The sequence below is a fragment of the Sinohyriopsis cumingii genome, chromosome 7 (assembly GCF_028554795.1).
Source record: "Sinohyriopsis cumingii isolate HCF-2022 chromosome 7, ASM2855479v2, whole genome shotgun sequence".
Classification (NCBI taxonomy): domain Eukaryota; kingdom Metazoa; phylum Mollusca; class Bivalvia; order Unionida; family Unionidae; genus Sinohyriopsis; species Sinohyriopsis cumingii.
The window spans coordinates 137727122-137735039 of NC_142967.1; the positions used below are offsets into that span (position 1 = coordinate 137727122).

The 7918-nt window shown below is 32.6% G+C and overlaps 1 protein-coding gene across 3 annotated transcripts in view; it reads right to left on the bottom strand.

The window, feature by feature from the left end:
* The window catches only part of LOC149796222 (neuroglian-like), a 389784-nt gene extending 382381 nt beyond the window's left edge, over positions 1-7403 (bottom strand). For 2 of the 3 annotated variants that reach the window (XM_089966180.1, XM_089966179.1), the window contains exon 1: positions 7140-7403. The gene's annotated coding sequence lies outside the window, so the exon portion shown is untranslated. The remainder of the gene's footprint in view (positions 1-7139) is intronic. The other variant, XM_089966182.1, reaches the window with a different exon arrangement.
* Between the last annotated feature and the right edge of the window lie 515 nt (positions 7404-7918).

Below are 7918 nucleotides of genomic sequence, written 5' to 3' on the forward strand. Positions count from 1 at the left end.
ACAAGTGTTTTAGTGGCATCAACTGAAAGATATTTGCAAACGGAGCTGATGCGTCTCAGCTCAAGATATGCAGTCTTGCATATGTTAGTGACATGTGGGTGCAATGTGAGAGTACTGTTCAGAGTGACACCTAGGTTTTATACTGACTGTGAATTTAATGTTGGTGTTACTAATATTTATTGTCTGAGGTAAAGGCTGTGACTGAGAAAGTCTTTTGTTGTGATCAGAATGGCCTCAGTTTTATCATCATTCATCTGTAGCTTGTTACATGTCATCCATGATTTCACATCAGAAATGCACCTCTCTACACCTAGGATGGTAGCATCAACTTCAGTTGGGTGGCTAGATTTGTATATTTGGGTGTCATCAGCATACAATTGGTGAGACACTGGATGATGATCTATGACACTTGAGAGTGGCTGAGTGTATAGAATGAAGAGAACATGTCCAAGAACAGATCCCTGTGGAACACCACAACACAGATTAACTTGGCTGGAGTGTATTCCATTTGCAGACACAATTTGTGTCCTGTTGACCAAGTAGGACTTGAACCACAGTAAGGCTGTATCATGAATGCCAAATACATGCTGGAGACAGTGAAGTAATATACCATGGTCTATTGTGTCAAATACTGCAGACAAATCAAGGAGGGTGAGGACTGTAATTTTTCCACTATCCAAAGCAGAGAGAATGCCATTAACTACTTTTAGAAGAGTAGTTTCAGTACTATGGCAATGGCGATATGCAGACTGTACATTGCTAAAAGACTGTTTGAATTCAGATGAGATACGAGCTGGGATAGAACAACCTTTTCTAAGATTTTTTATATGAATGGGAGATTAGAAACTGGGCGGTAGTTCTTTAAATCATTATGGTCGAGTGTTGGTTTCTTCAGCAGAGGCTTTACAATGGCAGTTTCAAAAAATTATGGGAATTCCCCAGATGAGAGAGAGGTATTAATAACATCACTTAGTGAAGGTAATACTGGATCTAAGCACTCAAGCAGTAGTGATGTTGGAATTGGATCAAGTTCACATGACTTTGGTGCAATCTTCATCATGATTGTATGTACTAAATCCATAGAGACAGGTTCAAATGCTGCTAATGGTTGCCACTGAAATTCTGTATCCCAACTTTTATGGTGATGACAAGTCAATTGAAATTGTGTTGTCAAGATTATCTCTAATGGTTTGTACTTTGTCACGGAAGAAATTTGCAAACAGGTCTGGAAGGTCAACTAGAGAGAAGGTAGTTGGAAGTGGTGTACATTTGTTCCTTGACATTAGCTTGTTAGTAATCTCGAAGAGCTCTTTGCAGCTGGAACTTTCCATGATCTTAGTACTGTAGTGGGCTGATTTCGCTGCATGGACTATGTGACGTTCTTCTTAGCGGCTTTATAGATTTGCTTTTGAATATATATCATTTGAAGCTCTTAAAAGATTTGACATTTAATAATGGTGACCATATTGTTAAGCAGGATTGGCATAATTTCAGAGAGCCCACTGTGTCAGGAAGCCCCCAATTTTGGTTGAATCTGATCCAGAGGTTGTTGAGAAGTTTAACATACCAATTATTGATAGACAATACATAATACATGACACAAACTAAACACAGGCCTTACAGTGAATTCACTTGGTCTTGTGGCTTGCCTGACAAGCTAAAACTGGTGTTTAATATTTAGCATCACACTAGCTGCAAAAAATGAGGACAAGGAATCAAACTTTTATAATTGTACAGAATCACATATCCATTTCAAAAATTTCTATGGTAGGGTATATTTTGAACTTTTATGAAATGTTAAATTCTTTACAATATATATATATATATATATATATATATATATATATATATATATATATATATATATATATATATATATATATATATATATATATATATAGCACCTCATGTGAGTATGATACAAATATTTGAAGAGTCTCCAGCCTATATGAAAGATGAATCCATTTGGAACAATACTTCTGAACAATTTCTCTGGAGTTAAACTGCCTATTAACAATGTCATTCAAGTTAATATTTCAGAATTGGATAATATCTCCCACAGCAAGGGGTGTCTAATCACTAATGTAAATGATCATACTTAGGTCTGAAGCTATAGCTTAGGAAACATACATAAAAATATACTCTATTAATATTGCCTGCTGAGCTCCTATTACTGCTGTAATATGAAACACACTGCAGTAATGTTTAAATAGGAAAAGTAATTAAGTTTTTAAAAAATTTAATACTGAACTAATTGGACTGAAATTGGCAGACATTTACTACAAAGATCATGTAAGCTGCCAAATTTCTTGCAATGAAAGGAAAAAGTGCTAGATATAACGTAAGAATACACTATTTTGCTGCAAAAAGTAATTAAAGTCAATGTAACTTGATAGAAGATACTGTCTTTACTTGCTTATAAGTTGAGTGCAACTGGACCCTGCACAGACCCAGATCTGTCACTACATGATGCACTGGCAGATCTGGGTCTATGCAGTTTGTTAGGATTAATCAACAGGATTTAAAAAAAAACATACCCTGATCTGCAGGTGCACTATGTTACAAAATATCAAGACCTGCAGTTGGACTCTACTTTTAAGAAAGTTTATATGCTGCAAATCCTGCATGCATATCTTTAAAGTACAAAGTTAATGGCTAATTTGTGTTAAGTCTTGTAAGAGCAAATAAGCCATTAGTGGCCAGTGTCCAACTAACTTCCTCCAACACAGTGTTTTTGGTACATGGTGGTAATGTTTTTGGTACATGGTGGTAATATTTCTGCTGTTATAAGCATCACTCATGCATACCAGGTAGTACCCTAGTCATACAACTTTAACTTTGTTCAGTAAAAGTTATTTAGCACACAAACACATGCATGCATGCACACACACACACATACATGCATGCATTCATGCATGTGCACACACAGACACACACACAGACACATACACACACATTAAAAACCACCCTTCCCTCTAAAAAATTTAAAACACTCCAAACTCCACCCATATGAAAATACCAGAATATGGAGAAATCATTGACAATATTTCAAGCAGTTACAGAATCTTGTTAAACTGATGTCATGTATACAAATTCAGTTTAACATGCCACTTAATATTTTGCTCCTTGATGCAACAATGTTATTTCACCTCTAGATAAGAGCTGAAATGGCATTTTCAACCGTTTTTTGACTGTGAACTTCTTAAGGGGATAGAAAAGACTGAGAATACTGTCATCCTTAACAATATATAAACTTGGGGGTAATTCTGTGCACACAAGACAAACAACAGTGACCTAGTTATAGCCAAGTGTCACAATCAAACAATACAGTCCAACCTGACACAATAGATAGTATAAATAAAGAAAATACAGAACGAATGTGATGCCTCTATTTTTAAATGTATTGCTTATGAAAATGCAGATACTGTATAAATCTCAAGAAATGATTTTACCAATATGAATAATACATGGATATTTCCTTCACAGGAATCTGGAATGATTGTTAATTTAATTGAGAGTTAATTACTGTGTCTCCAATTGAGTTTCTGCTATAGATGAATGCATATATTTATGACTAACCAAATTCAGTACTGTTTTGGAGGGATGTATGGGAAATGGTGCATGTAGGCAAGGTAATGAGTGCCATAACTTGCAGAACCAAGATTGATTCACAAAAGATAGTTCCAATCTCCAATGGTCAGTTCTGCCCAGTTCATTACTGTTGCTCTGATCATCAAAATAGCAGATTTGGCAGCATCAACAACAAATTTATTAGAAAATATTCCTGACAATATTTCTGAAATTTCCTACCTGATTGCAAGAATCTTAATGTATCAAAGAAAGGATATACTCATGAAATTAGGACTTTTTATGGCAAAATCAGGCCAAATATGGAGTAGGTTCCTGGTGGTTTATGAAGAATGAACATTCACACCTACTGTATGTAGACATTTCCCTAGAAGAGGACAGACTAACAAAATGTTTGTTCTTGCAGTATGCCCATTCATTAAATCTGAATTTCTAGTTTCAAAAACAGCTCTCATGTATTCACACCCATTAAAGTCATATATTTGTGCATGTATTAATATCATGTAAGAATAAAAACTAACTACTTTTTGTAATTTACAATATACTTCATGTAACAGAAGATCAGAAAAATAAACATGATTCATTCCTTCCTATCAGTGAAGGAAACAATGCTTGTATTTATCATCAATTAACAACGTAATGTATGCTAAGGAAAAGCATTTATGGTAAAACAAGTAAATAAACAATTTAGACAAAGTTACCTGAACAACTGAGGGAAGACTTTCACGTTCTCTATGCCATATTATGATATATAATGGATGGACATATAAGGGTATCACTGATAGACCATTAAATCTATGCAAAAAAATAATTTATTATGATCTCTTAGAAAAGAAATAAAGATTAATGACATGTCTAAATAAACAACTACAGGCACATGGACAGGAGGAAGATTGGCATCTGCTTTTACCTTTGTTTGCTAGCTAGAGTGATGCATTGTACCGGTACCTTACTTCAACTTTGAAAATTAGTGTGAAGTGTCTTATCTTAGTTCACCGATGTCAAAACATTTTGCAGGTGTTATAAAATGTTATAAAATCACATACTTTGTAAGAGACAGTTTTTATTTGAAGTAAAAAAACACATGACAAAATTACAATAAATGGCAGGAAAAGGTTGTCTATTATTTATAGACTGGCCGAATAAAGACAAAGAATTATAGAAAAAAAATATTTTATTAGTTTCACCACTTTACAAAGTTAAGATGTAAAAGACTCTACAATAAAACTATTTTTAAAAAGTTATTAGTAATTTTCTGAATAATCTTTCAAAGTCCGTCGCATTAAGAAAGTAATCAAGCTTGATCTTGTGCTTGTGAGCAATATGATGAATACCAATGCATAACTATGCAGTGATACCGATGACTATTTTTGATTGGTGTATATATTCACATACATACACACACAAACACACATTCACAGCATATGCATCAAAAGAAATGTGCACTTGTTTTCTTGTTTCTTCATAAACAATAAACAGGTAGAAACTCTGTGTGTGTGTGTCTGTGTTAGATTTTTAACATAGCTTTAAAAAAATCAGCCATATCACTACGATGTCTGCAGTGTGGCAGTTTATAGTGATGTCCAACATTGGGGCATCATGCTGCAGACATGTAGCATGATGTCCAACCCAGTCACATTATCCTGACACCAGGCCATCCAGTCCTAATACTAACGTCTTAATGCTGAAAAGTGAACTTGAGAAGACAATGAAATGTAAACTTGGTGTACATGACAAAACAAGTAATGTTTAACACAGCCAGTCATTAAGTAGATCTAATAAACATATAAAAATATATATCAATGTTGGAGTATTACAAATGACTGTTTGAGCTTCCTTCCAACAGATTTCAGACGAGGCTTTGGAGCTCTGTGAGTTGAAGGAAATATGTTTTATTTGGCAATGCAGCTTTAGGTGATGGATATGTGCAGTGGACTTTTATGTTGATTCATACAACATTTCACTCGATATTTCTCATATGTAAACCAAAATTTGATGCTAAACAATTCTCAGATAAGATAGGAAAACTAATTAAATTAAATGATAAATAGCTCATACAATTATATATATATATATATATATATATATATATATATATATATATATATATATATATATATATATATATATATATATATATATATATATATATATATATATATATATATATATAGAGAGAGAGAGAGAGAGAGAGAGAGAGAGATAAGTATAAATATATAAGTAGTTTGAAATTACCAATTATCTTGTTTGTAATTTAACTAAATGTAAATGATTATTCAAAATAAAACTTTAACCAAGTTTGTAATGCAACTAAATGTAAATGATCATTCAAAATAAAACTTCTCACTCTTTGAATACTGGAACAAATAAGAATTCTAAAACTCCTAGATTACAATCCTGTGCTTTTTGTCGGACACTAGCAGACTCTGAATCAAAATTTCCACTTGAATGCCCAAAATATCATGACATCCATGATATAATAAACTTTGCCATTTAACCCTACAGAGTTCCAATCATAAAACATTAACTTAATTTTTTTTATATGCTTGATCCTCACACAGAAGAAAATATTACTGTCTATTAAACTACACAGAAAAGACACTGGAACTTAGACATGACAGAAAAAGACACTGGAACTTAAACATGACAGAAAAAGACACTGAAACTTAGGCATGACAGAAAAGACACTGGAACTTAGACATGAAAACTGTGGAGACATTTAGTTTCTTTACTTCAATCTGAATCTTCATCCTTATTAAAAATAAACTTTGGTAAGAAATAGTCATAACCTACCATATATACTTGCTTACAAACTGTGTCCAACTGCAAACTGCACAGTTCCAGATCTGCTGTCTCATATCCCTCAATCCATTCATCCTACCAGCCAACACACGCACGCATGCACGCATGCATGCACACACACACGCACGCACACACACACACACACACTCATGCATGCATGCACACCACATGCATGCATGCACGCACGCACATACATACATACATACATACATACATACATACATACATACATACATACATACATACATACATACAGACATACATACATACATATATACTAAATTTACTTTGTGTGAAACAAACCAGTTCCACACATTCATTAGAAACTTGTCATGTTATGGTCTGAAACAGTACCACAAAAAGACTCATTCAAATTAACATTTTGAAACTTGATTACTCTACAATATAAAAAAATGAGCATTCATTTTCCATTCCTTTAGCCTAAGGTAAGTATCACATAATTAGGTTTGTCACATACAAATTTCTTGTTCAAAACAATTTTTCATCTCCCCCCAGGATAAACACTGTAGTTATAGTATGCTTTTCGTTTCTTAATTACCACTAATCCCTTATCTCTTGGGAATGTTTCACCATTATTAAAAATGGACTGTCAACATGAAGTATTTGAGCAATACTTTCATTTTATAAAATGGCTTGAAGAAACAAGTGGCTTATACTGAGAAAAAAATGGTACATTTCAAAAGGGGAAATGAAAAAACACACCAAAATAGAGAGTAAAAGAAACTCACCTCTTTCCAGTTGTAAGTGCAGTGAAAGCTAGAGAGAAATCCAAATTTTCTTACAAAATGACTGTGTTAGTCTGCCCAGAAAATGAAACAAGCAGTGAAGTATATTGTACAGCATCCATGTAAGCCAATTCTTCACAGAATTTTACTGTGTCTGATCAGGGTTCTGAGCAAAGGCTGTTATGCCCTGTACTCTAGACTGGTATACAATTAGCACTGCTTTGGCAACTGAGGCTGGAGCTGCATTTCTCCATGTATGAGTACAAACAGCTAGGAAATCATAATTAAACAGGGGGCTCCTTTCTCTGAAATTCTTCAATTTCACATTTGGAATACCTCAGCCTTAAAGGTTCACTACATACAAAGATTGCAAAGATAACAACTGTCAATTTTTCTTTATAGCATCACCATATTTTCCAACTTCAACATACTTTAAAATTTCAGCATACCAATATATACATATATACACACATACACACATACACACACACATATATATATATATATATATATATATATATATATATATATATATATATATATATATATATATATATATATATATATATATATATATATATATATATATATATATATATATATATGTATATATATATATATATATATATATATATATATATATATGTATATATATATATATATATATGTATATATATATATATATATGTATATATCTATATATATATGTATATATATATATATATATATATATGTATATATATATATATATATATATATATATATATATATGTATATATATA